Below are 15,693 nucleotides of genomic sequence, written 5' to 3'. Positions count from 1 at the left end.
TCAACTTCAAATTAATATTTAAACAATATAAATAAAAAATAATAAATTAATAATTTAAAGTTACTAATTAATAAATGAAATGATTAAAATAAAAAAATAATTAATGACTTTAAAAATATTAAAATAATTAGTAATTAATAATTACTAAAAATAATTTATAATGAATTATTATTATTGTTATTATTATTATTAATACTATTATTATTATTTATATTATTATTATTATTATTATTATTAATATTATTATTACTCACCCTCATGAGAGAGAGAGAGTTGTGGCAGGAAGACGAGAAAGAGAGAGATCAAATGGAGTAGGGGTACTTTTGACTTTAGGCCACGTCTGAAACACTTTTGAAATGTGTCTGAGAATGTTAGCAGTGGGCCTGAGTCTTAAAATTTCAGATCTGAAAAAACTTTTCATATCATATTTCAAATGCAACACCAAATAAGCATTACAATTGAAAAGTAGATATTTCAGACTTTAGATGTATGAAAAGAGTTATCAAACACCACCTAAGACACAGTTTAGAAGGAGTACAAATACAAATATGTTGAGTGCAAAACTTTGTATTCTGTACTATTTTGTATGTATTTGCACTATACATACTTGTATTTGTATTCCTTCTAGATTGAGCGTAATGAAACCAATTCTTGTAAACTTTTTATTCCTTCCTAATCTCTTTGTTTTTCTTTTTCTCTAGCTCCAATCAAGTATTGAATGCATGATTAATATGACAGTTGTTTGTCTGCCACCCACTCTGCTCTTGAATTCGAAATAGTATCAAGTCGATGCTTGTTTAGTTTAGTTGGCGATCTTTCTAATATTGACTTTATGCATTCTTTTTCTTCTTGAAGACGTATCAATATCAATATAATCTGTAATTAGTTTAATTGGTCATTGATTTGCATGATTTATTTGTTTTGTTCTTCTTCATTCATAAGTTTTTTTTTGGTTGAATAGTTACTGAACTCGGCCTCTTTAGATGGAGATCTTAGGCCCTCTTCGCTTTTTTTTTTTTTTTTTTTGTTTATTCAATGCTTCCTTTGATACTGGGGTTAGAGAAGATGACAAACCTAAAAGCTCTGTTATAAAGAGACCTTTTCTATGGCCATTAGGATAGGAAATACTAAGTAAACAAATAATGCATAAAAAAAGAGTAATTATAAAATCAATAAAAAAGAAAGGGGAAGAGATTAGGGATAATTTGGTCTTTCTGTAGATTAGAGGAACTAAGAAGGATACAGTTGCAAAGGGGGAAACCCTAATGAAAAAGAAGTGAGAAAAAAATTAAAAAATTAAAAATCAAAAATAAAAAAGGAAAAACTAGAAAAGTGACAAAAGATAAAAAAATATAATAAGAAAATTTTTAGGAAGTAAAGAGATCAATTACCTAAAAACAAATATACCAATAGGAGTCCATGAAAAAATAATGAGAATAAATAATTGATAAAATTAAAAAAATAATAAAAATATTAAACAATAAAAAATAAATAAATAATTATAAAAAGATAAAGTAAAAAATAAAAAAAATGCAAAAATACGTAAAAAATTTAGGAAGGATTAGCTTTTATGTTGGATTGTTCTTGTTGTTTACCTTCTAAATTCTTATTTAATTAATTATGTACTTTAGATTATGCATCTTTGGAATCCCATGTGGACCCCACCTATTGGACCCAGGAGATGAGTGCCTAATCCCTTCCCTCTCCCATCTGAGTCTTACCCAACCTAGTTCAGCTAGTGCATTAGATCCTAAAGTCATTAAATAGAAAATGATATTTCCGATACAACTTTTGGAGGTCCCATCACCACCCATTTCACATAACTAATGGATGGTGACTCTAAATCAGCTCGAGTGAGACATTTTCCGATGCTCACAAATTGGCGACTCCACTAGGGAGTTCTTGAACCATAGGTGGGGCTCACATGGGGTCCATTTGGCTTGATTTCTCTTTTTGTATATAAACATTCTTTTATGTTATCTGTTTTCATTATGATAATAATTGCTTATTTTCTAATGAATATTGGGTAAATGTTTGTTGCTTCATTTCTACTATTGCTTATTTGCTTATTCACACTCTACACATGTGATCTTGCATTAGATTTAGCAATTCATTGTCCTATAGGGGAGGGTTGGAAGCTTAAGCCACAACATCAATGTACCTATTGGTTGCGTTGAAGGTTCTCAACTAGCCAGCAACCATAGAAGTCAATTTGTTCGATAAGTGGAGGTTTAAAGGCTAGCAAACTTGTTAGAGCCTTTAGTATAGGTATCAAACCCTCGCCTTATGCATCACATTCCACGTCTCAGCCTAGTCAGTTAGGGTGTTAGCCACCTTAGGTTTGTTTGCTTACATGCCCTTGTGGGGCCCATGTAAAATAATAACATAAAATAAAAAAAATCAATAAATCAAAAAATAAAAAATAAGAAAAAATAAAATAAAAAGGGGTAGGAAAGTTTAGCAATAGTTTTGGTTAATTAAGATGAAAAAGCAATAATATCACAAATACAAATAAAAATTAAAAAATAATTAAAATCCAAAAAATATGAGTAGAAATCCAAAGAGTCATAAAACAAGAAAGAATACATAAAAGTTAGAGGAGAAATGTTGAAAAAAGGAAGAAAAGAGAAAACAAAAAGAAAGAAAAAGAAAAAAAGCAAAAGAAGAAGAAAGAAACAAAATCATTTAAATAGAAAAAATTTGCAATATTTAAATAATTTAATTAAGAAAAAATAATCATAGTTAAATAAACAAATAACGAATAAAAAACTAAAAAGGATTAGATTAATGATCAAAAATAAAAAAAAAGAAAAAATAATAAAAAAATAATAATAAATGAAAAAAATAAATAAATACAAAAGCATAATAAAGAAAAAATTCTAAAAAGGGAGAGAAAAAGAAAACAATAAGAGAAAAAAATTAAAAATACAAAAATAAAATCAAAAGAATAAAGAAAATGGAAAATAAATAAGAGAGAAACAAAATTATGAAATTATCTATATGGGAAATATTAACAATACTTCTTTGGATAATTAATTTACAAGAAAAGATTATCATAGCATAAATAAAAAATCACAATTAAATAAAAAATATAATAAATAAATAATAACTAAATAGAAATATAATAAATAAATTATCAAAAATTTAAAAAAATATAAAAAATAAAAAATAACAAAGTAATTAAAAAATTTCTAAAAATGATAAAGAAAAGAAAGAAATAATAGGAGAAAGAAAATTAAAAATATAAATATTAAGGGGAAGTTAAGAAATAAAAAAAATAGAGAAAAAAAGACAAAGAGAAGAGAAAAAAGAGAAAGAAACAAAATTATTTAAATGGTAAAGATTAACAATATTTATTTTGGATAATTAGGTAGAATATAAAAAATCTAATCATAACACAAATAAAAAATAAAAAAAAAAACATGAAAAAAATCTAGATTTCAAAATCCAAAAACGGTAATAAATAAATAATCACTAAAAAAATAAAAGTAATAATAATAAATAAAAATAAAAAATAAAAACCAAAACATATAAACAGTAAAAAGGTAAAAAATGAAGAAAATAAGAAAGTAAGAAACAAGAAGAAAAAGAAAATTAAAAACATAAAATTAAAAGAGGGAGTCAAAAAACAAAAGAAATAAAACAAGAAAAATTTATGTGGAAAGAAACAAAAAATGATGATAAAAAATGATCATAGTAATAAATAAATAAATAAAAGCATATTATCAGATAAACAAAAAAATTAACAAAATAATGGAAAAGAAGAAAAAGGGTTTTAGGAATGAGAGAGAAAGAGAATATGGCTTAAATATGTGGGAGTAATCTAATTTTGCCAATTTTTGCAACGTCTGAGTCTCTTGGAGGTTAGTCCCCATTAATTGCTCTTTTCTATATGTGCCTAGTTGAGTTATGGGATTCTCTCCTTTAAGTCTTGGAGAGCAACCTGAAAGCTTCAAGCGTGATTGTACAAAGACCAAATTCTTTGAGTTCTTCTTCAATCATTGGAACTGGCCACATAGTATCAATAGCAGTTACAAGTTGGATAATTTCCCATCATTTATCTTTCTCTAATTGTCTTAATTTAAGGAATTCCCTCATGACCTTTAACTCTTGTTTCACTCTCAAAAAATTCTCTCATTTGGTTCAGTTCATTAATTCCACCTTTAATTGATCATGGTCTCGTTACATTTTTGGAGCCTCACAAGCTATCTTTGAACTAAGCCATTTGTTCAACCATTTAAAATGTTTTGAATGCCTTTTCTGATCTGTCTTGGGTATTAACTATAATATTGAACCAACTGCATGAATTTGAATGTAGTCTTTGAGGCAAGAGGCATTAATGCTTTCTACCCTACCTCCAATCATCAAGAGTACCTTTTTGTTAGCGTATATAGTTTGCTATCCTCCCTTTCTTTTCATTCCCTGACACTTTGAACTTTGTCCAGCCTGATCCCTTTCAAAGGAGTACATAGAGCAGCCTATCACATGGGTTCAACCACTTTCATTAATAAAATAATAATTTCTTACATTCTTCTTTTTCTTGCCTAAAATGCTTACTTATAAGAGAGTTATTAGTCAAATCAGGGCTAGTTGCTTGCATAAGAAGAGGTAGAGTTTGCTCCCTCTCAAAATAGCTACAATTAACTAAGGACTCATGAGAGGTCCCAAAGCATGTCTAAGAAAAGCCATTTGTTGATCGAAGGCTCTATAGTTGAAAATATTTTTTGACCCCCTAACTCATAATAAGGCCATCCTCATTATTTAAACTAGAGCAATATTAATGCTATCAGAGCATAACAAATTCCCTATGAATGTATCGACATAGAACAAAGACATTATTCTAACGTAGTGCTCCTCTTATTAATGAAAGAAAGGACTGGAGGACATCCTCGGCCATTTCTATTTCCTTAACAACCCTATGAATTGGCAAAAATCACTTGTTAACTAGTTAAGCCAATACGTTAGACCTATTTCTTTGGCAAACTAGCCAAATCCATGAGATGCATCACAAGAGTCATCAATGGAGTAAAAAAATAAAAAAGAGAGAAGAAAGGAATGAGAAGAATGATAATGTCTATGAGAACTCATTCATACTGAAGGACCTTAGATATATCCAAAGAAGGAAGTATTAAACCAGATATATGCTATGCTCAACATATGCTTCTTCAATATGCGATGTGTAGTTGATAATGAAATGAAGGGAGGCTGTCCTTGGTCACTTGGGAATTTGGTCCCTGCATGAGGTATATCTTGCCTTTCACATCAAGTTTTGTTTTAATCTTATAAATAGTAAGTCCTATTAGGCATAGTTCATGCACTCTAGATACTTAGTTGATTGGGAAAGGACCTTGCAATCAACCAAAGCCAATGGTTGATTAGGAAAGGAAATATTTTTTTTTGGTTTTCTAATTGGTTAGGCATTAGCCCATTAATTTTGGATCACGAACCAATGGGGATTATGAAATTCAAATTAAATGAAGTCTTAGACCAAAATGGTTCTTAGCAGTTTATCACAAGACCATAATATCAATGACAATTATAAAACCTTGGTGGCTAGTTATGACTTCAAAGTTACTTACTCTGATGATCGATTGATTTGGAAAGGAAATTCAAATGGCAAGTTTTCAATCAAACTAGTATGGGAAATTTCTGTTAGACAGTTATGCGCTTAGCTCCAATTAGATTGATGTACCTTTTTGACATTTATTGTAAATGAATAAAGTACATAATTGATTCATGCCATTGTGGTGTGTTTCTGTGTAATACCCTTAAACTGGACACTTAATGAGAGTTGTGTTAGTTTAGAATCTTTACAGTCATTGGATAGATCTAGGGAGATTTATCCTGCCAAGGCTGACATTGATTTGCCGCCAAGTTGGTTGGGGTGGCTTGTCTCAGCTGCTAGGGTGAGACCTGAGGTACATGCAGCATGGGTTTTCTTGAAACCCTGAACCGGACCAAAATTCCAGTATTGTCCTAGACCTTAGAGATAGATGGGCAAAACTGAAATGTTACACCTAACCCCTAGACTCGATTATGATACTGCACTAGGTGTCGGAATGTGTTGTCTTTGATATGCCAATCAGTGAGATCCATAGACGGGGTAAAAACCTGGGTATGTTGGGACAGTCCAAGAATTCATCTGAGTGGGTGATCATAGTGACAGGATCAGCCCTTTTGTCGGACAAAGTGAATGATCGGGGATGCACTCTCTCTGATGGAAACCTAAATTACCGGCAATTGATTTCAACCGTTGAAATTTGTCTTGAAAAATATATTTATGTAAAGATATACATATATATTATGGTTTCAAAACATTTGCAAAAGGTTTTAATTCCCGAGATCCATGTGAGTAGAGAGTGCAGCACTATTCCTTGTAGCCAAGGGAGAGGTCCTCTCTTGTTGGGCAGTGTTTGATCATTATGGGTTGAGAGGTTAAGTGTAAGATCATTGAGGGTAATACCTGATGGGCTAATCTTGCATTTGCCCATAGTCCTTGGGTTTTCATTAGGTGGCTGGACCCAAGGACCATTTAGTGTAAATGTTGGGCCCATTGAGAGCCCATGGTGATGGACTCAAGGGTTCACTGTCTCCTACAGTGAATTTGGCCTGGCCTTGTAACAAAGGTTGGGCTGAACCCATGTGGCCGATGTGTAGATCAATGTTTGGGTCCTACACCGTACAAGGATAGCCAAATGGATAGCAAGTTAAGCGGTTAAGTGACCACATAGACATAATGGGCCTAAAGCCCATTCGAACTGGCTTAATAAGATTAATTAAATAGAGGTGGTTCTGGGATTTGGATCAGTAGATAGGATAAGGGATTATCCCTGTCCACTTAAAGAGTCCAGATTGAAGGGATGAGAGGTCCATCATATAGATGGCCAAACCCTGTAGGAAGGTTAGGAAAAATTTCAAAAATTTCTCTCTTTCCCATCTGGGAATCACATTCCCTATTTTAGAAAACTATATTTTTAAGGATCAATCTTGAAACAAACTGAAACAAGTCTGGAACCAAAAAGGGAGGAGAGGGATATACCTAATACGAAGTAATAGTAACTAATGAAGGTGTTCAAACCCAAGGAGAAAACCAAAATCTACTCCTACTAAAGATGACACAATGTAGGTGAAGCAAAATCAGTAGGACGACTCTTCAGCAATAACTGAATTATTAAGTAAGAATTTAGTAAAGGGATGGTGAGAACAACTTCAAATTGTCTCTTCTAGCAAGAAGCAATATCAAGAATGATTCTTGATCACTTCCACAGGTGGAGATTGAACTAGGTAGGTGCGGTAAAAACATGAAGAAAAGAGCAGAAGATAGGAGCAGTCAAACTGTGTGTTGTCTTCTCTCTTAATTCAGAAAACTGTGAGTATGTTTGGATGTCCTCACTCTCCTATTTATAGCTTTAAAGAAAGGATCTCCTAATCCCATTAGGAGTTTCCTAATCCAAATCTTTATTTGGATTTGGATCCTCTTTAAGTGATAAGGATAATCCCTTATCTAATCTGCAGATAAAGATTAGCCTTTCTAATCAAATTAGAAGCTTCCTGATCCAAATCTTTGTTTGGATCTGGACTCTTTGAGTGGATAGGGATAATCCCTTATCCTATCAGCTGATCTAAATAACAGAATTGCCCCTTATTTAATTAGTCTTATTAAGCTAGTTCGAAAGGGATTTAGGCCCATTAAGTCTATGTGCTCACTTAACCTCTTAACCTACTACCTAGTTGACTATCCTTGTATGGCGTGGGACCCAAACATTGATCTATACATCAGCCACATGGGTTCAGCCTAGCCTTTGTTACAAGGCCTGGCCGAATTCACTGTAGGAGATAGTGAACCCCTGAGTCCATCACCCTAGGCTCTTAACGGGTCCAACATTTACACTAAATGGTCCTTGGGTCCATTGTGTCATCTTCAGATTCTACTTTTCAGATTCACTATAGGAGATAGTCAACCCCTATTTTAGAAAACTACATTTTCAGATTCTGCTTCACCTCACATTGTGGCGTCTTCGGTGAGAGCAGATTTTGGTTTTCTCCTTGGGCGTGAACACCTTCATTGGGGGTTACTGTTATTCCGTATCAGGTATATCCCTCTCCTTCCTTTTTGGTTTTAGATTTGGTTTGGTTTGGTTCAAGATTGATCCTTAAAAATGTAGTTTTCTAAAATAGGGAATGTGATGCCCAGATGGGAGAGAGAGAAATTTTTGAAATTTTGCCCAACCTTTCTACAGGGTTCGGCCATCCATATGATGGATCTCTCATCCCTTTAGTGATATCAGAGCCAGGTTCAAATCTTGAACTGAATTAAACCAGATCTAGATCTGCGCAAATGGGCAGAAGGCGTTCTACCCGATTTGCGCAGTTAACATTTTTTCTAGAAATTGGTTCCCAATTTTGGGCGATTGATCTGAAATTAAATCTTTATTAATCTGAATAATATTTAGAACTGCTCTATATATTTTTCTTGGTTTTTGGGCTGTTCGTATGGTGGAGATCGAATTCTTTAATGGTGCAAGAAATCTGCGCACCTGTTGTTCTATTCATTCTTGGTCTATAATTAATTAATTTTAATTTTTTAGACAGAATGTACAGAAATTTAAATCTGATGTAATATTAATAAAAAATAGGTTTTCTATTTTGTTTCATTCGAAGATGAAGCAGAAAGCGCAGAGGAGAAATTTTTGTAGATTTGGGTTCAGCCATCTGCGATTTGTAGTTTTGGAAACTGCATACTACGATCTATTCTTTGTTTTGTAGGGTAGCAGTCTTACGAACAGCCCTCCTACTGGTTCTTGATTGTCTTGTATCAGTTGTTTAATTTCAAATCATCTTCTTGAATTGAATCTTGAATTAAACATCAAACCCTAGACCCATTCAAACCAGATTGGACCAAACTGGTTGGACCGAATTTGTAGTTTGATGGGGGCTGTTCTCAGCCCTGAGATTTTCTATATGGGTCGAGGAGTTGATGATTAATTTCAAGATGCAATTCGGCCCACATCTGTAAAACACAGTTTTAATCTTTTAAAACTGCTTTAGCCCAATTCGGTATAAATGCTATATGGGCCGAACTGCTCTTTGCAGCTCAGCCCATATACCTAGATAATATTATTTGATAATGTTATGGGCTTTAAATGGGCTTTACTTATGGGTTTTACAGTTACTTAATTGATTGGATCAGTTATGAATTTCATGCATGTGATATATGGATGTGTGATGTGCTATGTTCATGGGCCATAAGTACTTGGCCCATGTTGATTCGATAGTAGCTCTTATGCACACCATGGATGAATGCACATCATTGCCATGGTGTCCTTAAGATCATTGGATGATCTCCTAGCATGGTGGGCCCCACACTAGCTTTCTCCCCAAGGGGAACTGTGCGGAACCCTAGCTGTTAAGGGCCCATCTATATCTGGCTTTATGAAAGCTAGTGGAAGCCACTTTGGTTTGACATAAATTAAACTAGGGCGTAATTATTCGTTCCCTCCTGAAAATATAAGTGCATGTGATAGGGAGATTCATGTGATGAACTCTCTAAAGGCCTTCCATCATTTGTATGAAGGTTGACTATATTTGTAGGTGGGGATGCACCATAAAATTGGGCTATCCATCTGCTAATGCAGTTGGCTGGATTGCTTCATGAGATAATAGGGGCATCATAGACCGATGTGGAAGGGGCCTATCCTGAAATGGAAGACTCTCTCATGATACCTTGGTGTTCATGAAAATGATGGGTGAGCACTTACTGGACAGAAAGGTTTAACCTAAAATGGCTATGAACCTTGTCTAACAAAGGCCAAAGGGAAAGCTCATGAGAAGAGTGAATGAGATCCTTCACAGAAGGTGGTGGGGTTATGTAGTTGAAACAGTTGGCTCCATGCACCCTAAGTGATTTCCCACGCTGCCAGAGACACAACTGTCTCTGTCACTAAGATTGGACGGTGATGAGAGTAGAATTTATCATATTTTTATCCCGAATTACTCTGTCTTTTATACTAAATTAGCATCTAATTGGACTCGTATCTCATGTATTTTGGTCCAGGGTATAAAAGAAGGCATCAAGAGCAAAGAAAGACAAATCGGATGTTTTTTCACAGTTTTGACATCGTTCAGTGATCTGGGCCTAACTCGCGTCTCTGAACTTTGAATGGGCTGATTCAAGATCCACGGGAAAGATAGAGAAAATGTTAGACAGTTTTGTATGCCCTTAGCTTCAATCAAGAATGATGTACTTTATGAATTTATTGTAAATTAATAAAAGTGCATAATTGATTCATGTTCCCTTGGTATGTTTCTGTGTAATACCCTTAAATTGGACACTTAATGAGACTCATGTTAGTTTAGAATGTTCACAGCCAGTGGATCGATCTGGGGAGACCTATCCTGACAAGGCTGACACTTTAGTGCCACCAAATCAGTTGGGGTGGCATGTCTCAGCTACCAGGGTGAGACCCTAGGCACATACAGTGTAGGATTAATAGAACCTTTGAACCGGACCAGATTTCCAGTATTGCCCTGGACCTTGGAGATAGATGGGCAAAACTGGAAAGTTACACCTAACCCCTAGACTCGATTATGATACTACACTAGATGTCGGATTGGGCTGGCTTTGATGTACCAATCAGTGAGATCCTTAGCAAGGGTCAAAACCTGGGTATGTTGGGACAATCCGAGAATTCATCTGAGTGGGTGATCATAGTGAAAGGATCAGCCCCATTGTCGGACAAAGGTAATGATCGGCGATGCACTCTCTCTGATGGAATCCAAGACTGCCGGCAACCGATTTCAACCGTTGAGATTTGTTTTTGCAAAGTATATTTTATGTGAGATATAAAAGTATATATTATGGTATCTAAAATGTTTGCAAAAGGTTTTAATTCCCGGGATCCATATAAGTAGAGAGTGCAACATTGTTCCTTGCAGCCGAGGGAGAGGTCCTCTCTTGTCGGGCAGTGTATGATCATTATGGGCTGAGAGGTTAAGTGTAAGACCATTGAGGATAATACCTGATGGGCTAATCTTGCATCTACCCACAGTCCCTGGGTGTTACAAGGTGGCTTGGCCCAGGGGCCACTTAGGGTAAGTGATGGGCCTATATAGGCCATAAGATGGGTTTCAGGGGGTGCACTGTCCATAACAGTGTATTCGGCCAGGCCTTGTAACAAAGGCTGGGCTGAACCCATGTGGCTGATGTGTAGATCAATGTTTGGGTCCCACGCCTTACAAGGAAGCCCAACTGGGCAGCAATTTGGAAGGTTAAGTGAGTACATAAGCTTAATGGGCCTAAAGCCCATTTCGAACTGGGCTGTTTATTTAATTAATTATGGGGCGAATTCTGAGATAGATTAGCAGATAGGATAGGGTCTTAATGCTATCCACTCAGAGAGTCTAGATCTGAAGGTGATTTAGATTTAGAAACCTCCTAATGAGATTAGGAGAAAGCTAATCTAATCTGCAGATAAGATAACGGTTTATCCCTATTACCTAAAGAGAGATCTTATCCAAATATGATTTGGATAAGCAGCTCCTAATTGGATTAGGAGCTGATCTTTTAGGTTAACAAAAGAAGGGGGCAGCAGCCTAAGAAACACACACACCTGATTCTCTTTAGAACTGAGAAAAATCACAGAAAGAGAGATTTCTGCACCCTGCGAATTCTCTCCTGTTGCCTCCTTCCTGCCGCCACCATTGCCTTTAGTTCGATCTCCAGTTCTTGGGAGAAATCAAGATCTGATCTTGATTCCAATCTTTTGGGAATAGATTGGTTGGATCTGTACTCACAAGCCATCCAGTTGATTCCTGCGAAGGGTCAAGTTCTTTTGGAAGAACATTGCTGATTCTACTCCATCCTGCACTGCGCCATCTTCAGTGGGAGCAGATTTTGGATCCTTCCTTGGGCGTGAACACCTCCATTGGGAGATATTGTTTCTCCATATCAGGTATATCCTCCCTCCTACCCCTTTTGGTTCAGATCTGATTTGGTTCATGGTTCAAGATTGATCCTTGAAAATATGTTTTCTGAAATAGGGAATTCAATTCCCTGCAAAGATGGGAGAAAATTTTTTGAAATTCGCCCTATCTATTCCGCAAGATTTGGGCATCCATATGATGGATATCCCATCCCTTCAGTGGTATCAGAGCCATGGTTCAAATCTTGAATCAATTTAATTCAGATCTGAACCTGCGCAAATGGGCAGAAGGTGTTCTACCCGATTTGCGTAGATATGAGTTTTGGGAAATTTATTCCCAAAGTTATTGGGCGAATAATCTGAAATTAATTTTATATAAATTTGATTATTGTTAAGAATAGCTCTTTATGATTTTCTTGATTTATGGGTTGTTCGTACAAGAGGAGCTCGAATTCTTGTTTTGCGCGGGGAACCTGCAAGATTTGCAGTTTCTTGATTTATTCATTACATTTGGTCTGTAAATATTTTTTTTTATTTTTAGACTCAATGTATTTGGTATTCGATCTGATGTAATTATAATAGATATTAGGTTTTCTATTTAATTTAATTTTGGATCGAAGACGGCGGCGCAAGGAAGGAGATTTCGGAGATGGGACATTCGCTACCTGCGATTTGCAGTTTATGAAACTGCATTCTGTGATCTAACCTCTGTTTTGCAGGATGGATTGTACGGATAGCCCTGGATTAACTGATTCTTGTTTTCTTTTATCAGTTCTTTAATTTCAGATTATTTTCTTGAATTAAAGATTTAATTAAAGATCAAACCCTAGACCCATTCGAACCAAGATTGGTTCAAATTGTTTGGACCGAATCTAGGGTTTATTCAAGGCTGAAAGTCAGCCCTAATTTTCCCACATATGGGCCTAAGGATTGATGTTTAATTAAATGGTTAATTCGGCCCACCCTGTAAGGGCCAGTTTTAAACTGTTAAAACTACCAAAAGCACACTTTAAAGGAACAAGCTATATGGGCCGAACTGAGTAACCCTGATTCAGCCCATATACCTAGATGATGTTAACTGTTAATATTATGAATTAAAATGGGATTCAAACGGGCTATTACAGATATTTAATTGATTGGATCAATTCCTCCCTACATGTGATGTATGGATGTGTGTGATGTGCTACGTTCATGGACTATAAGTGCTTGGCCCATGCAGATTCGATAGTGGCTCTTGTGCATACCATGGCTGAATGCACATCATTGCCATGGTGTCCCTACTGGTCATTTGATGACCTCCCTCAATGGTGGGCCCCACACTTTCTGAAGACGTTACGTGCGGAACCCTAGCCGATTTAGGCCCACCGAAATCCGGCTTTATGAAAGTCAGTGGGAGGCACTCTAGTTTGACCTAAAATAAACTAGGGCGTAATTCTTGTTCCCTCCAGTAAATTTGAGTGCATGTGATAGGGAGATTCATATGATGAACTCTCTAAAGGCCTTCCTTCCATCATTAGCATGAGGATGGGTCCTTCAGTAATGAGGAAATGCACCAGAAAATGGGCTATCCATTTGCTGTTCGGCTTGTCTAAGTGTTTCATAAGATGATAGGGGTGTCATAGACCAATGTGGGAGGGGCTTCACCAGAAAATGGGAACTCTCTCACGGTACTTTGTCGTTCACGAATATGATGGGTAAGCACTCACTGGACAGAAAGGTTTACCTGAAAACGGCTCTGAACCTTGTTTGGCAGAAGCCAAAGGGAAAACTCATATGATGAGTGGATGTGATCCTTCACAGAAAGGTGGTGGGGTTTTGCAGCTGAAACAGTTGGCTCCATGCACCCAATGTGGTTTCCCACATTTCCAGAGACAAGTCGCTGTCTCCGTCCATGAGTAGGAGGGAAAACTCAGAGATGAAAAAAATGGGAATGGAACATAGATTAAAATCCATATCTATGACTTGAACATGAATCAAATAAGGTTGTGGACTGATATTTGTTGTTTTATTAGAAAATGGCAAACAGACAATTTGCAAAGTTTCTTGACGACAACAAGCTTAAGGGCCCAAACTTTGCCGACTGGTACCGTAACCTAATGCTGGTTTTAACATCTGAAAAACTGGACAAGGTAGTCAAGTCTCCTGCCCCGGAACGTCCGGGTGATAGGGCTTCTGAAGCCCGTAGGAGAGAATTCCAAGAATGAGAGGATAAAAATTCCCTAGCCCACTGCTACGTTGTTGCTTCTTTGGACAACTCAATATAGAGGCAGTTCGATCAGATCGAACTCGCTAAGGACATATTGGACAGTCTGAAAACAATGTATGAAGAGCAGAACCGTTCTACTCGGCAGAAGGTATTGAAAATGTTCATGACCGCTCAGATGTCCAAGGGGCAGAAAGTTCACGACCATTGTCTTCAGATGATGGGTTACATTAACGAGCTGGAAGCCCTTGGATCCGAGCTAGATCTTGGAACTCAAGTAGATGCCATTCTGAACTCCTTTCCCTCTTCCTTCAATGGGTTCATATTAAACTACAATATGAACAAGCTGAATGTCAGCGTCCAAGAGCTGAGCAATTTGTTGCAAAGGGCCGAGGACTTACTTAAGAAGCCTCAGAAGAAGACTACCAAGCCCTAGAAGCAGAAGAAGGACAGGACAGCCGATACATGTCATTTCTGCAAACAAACCGGCCACTAGAAGAGGAACTGTCCTCAGTACCTGGAATCCAAAAAAGGTAATTTCGAATCTTGTGTCATAGAAACCAACTTATTGGTGACTTCTGCGTCCTGGTGTATTGACTCTAGGGCTTCAACTCATGCATGTAACACACTATAGGGGTTCAAGGTAATCAGAAGGCTGAATGATGGAGAAGTGATGCTCTACTTGGGGACTTCTACAAGCGTTGCAGCTACGGCAATAGGCACCGTAGAATTAAAATTTAGAGAAGGAAATATTGTACTTAAAGATTGCCTTTTTGTGCAAAATCTAAGAAGAAATTTGATTTTTGTCTCAAAGCTATGTGCGGATGGATATTCCGTCTTTTTCAGTAATATGATTACTATTAAAAGAAACAATAAGTTCATCACATATGGGGAACTGGAGAACGGCCTCTATGTTCTACATCCTTCTCTAGAAACAAACATAGCCGAAAGTACGTTGGCTGAAATCCCCAAGAAAAGAGCACGTGATACAGATAATCCCACGTGCCTATGGCATTACCGATTTGGCCATATTGGTATTGACCAAATCACAAGACTGTTAAAAGATGGTCCTTTGGATTTTCTAACTGTAGAAGATCTTCCCACTTGTGAATCTTGCCTTCAGGGTAAGATGACAAAGAGGCCATTTAACGGTAAGCCTGAAAGATGTACAGGCATGCATGACCTTATACATACTGATGTATGTGGTCCCCTGAGTGTTAGGACCCGTAACCAACACGTGTATTTCATTACATTCACCGATGATTTTTCACGATATGGTTACGTATACCTAATGAGACACAAGTCTGAATCATTTGAAAAGTTCAAAGAGTTCAGGCAAGAGGTCGAGAAACAGTTAGGGAGAGAAATTAAGGCCCTTCGATCAGATCGAGGTGGTGAGTATCTCTCTGACGAATTCAGGGACTACTTAAAGGACAATGGGATAATATCACAGTTGGCTCCTCCTGCTACACCACAACTTAACGGTGTTTCAGAGAGGAGGAATAGGACCTTATTAGATATGGTCTGGCCACTTCTCTCCCATTCAGAGTTACCCACATCCTTTTGGGG

The sequence above is a fragment of the Nelumbo lutea genome, chromosome 1, assembly GCF_056320005.1.
Source record: "Nelumbo lutea isolate HS-2025 chromosome 1, American lotus-T2T, whole genome shotgun sequence".
Lineage (NCBI taxonomy): Eukaryota > Viridiplantae > Streptophyta > Magnoliopsida > Proteales > Nelumbonaceae > Nelumbo > Nelumbo lutea.
Note: the sequence above shows the minus strand (reverse complement) of the source record.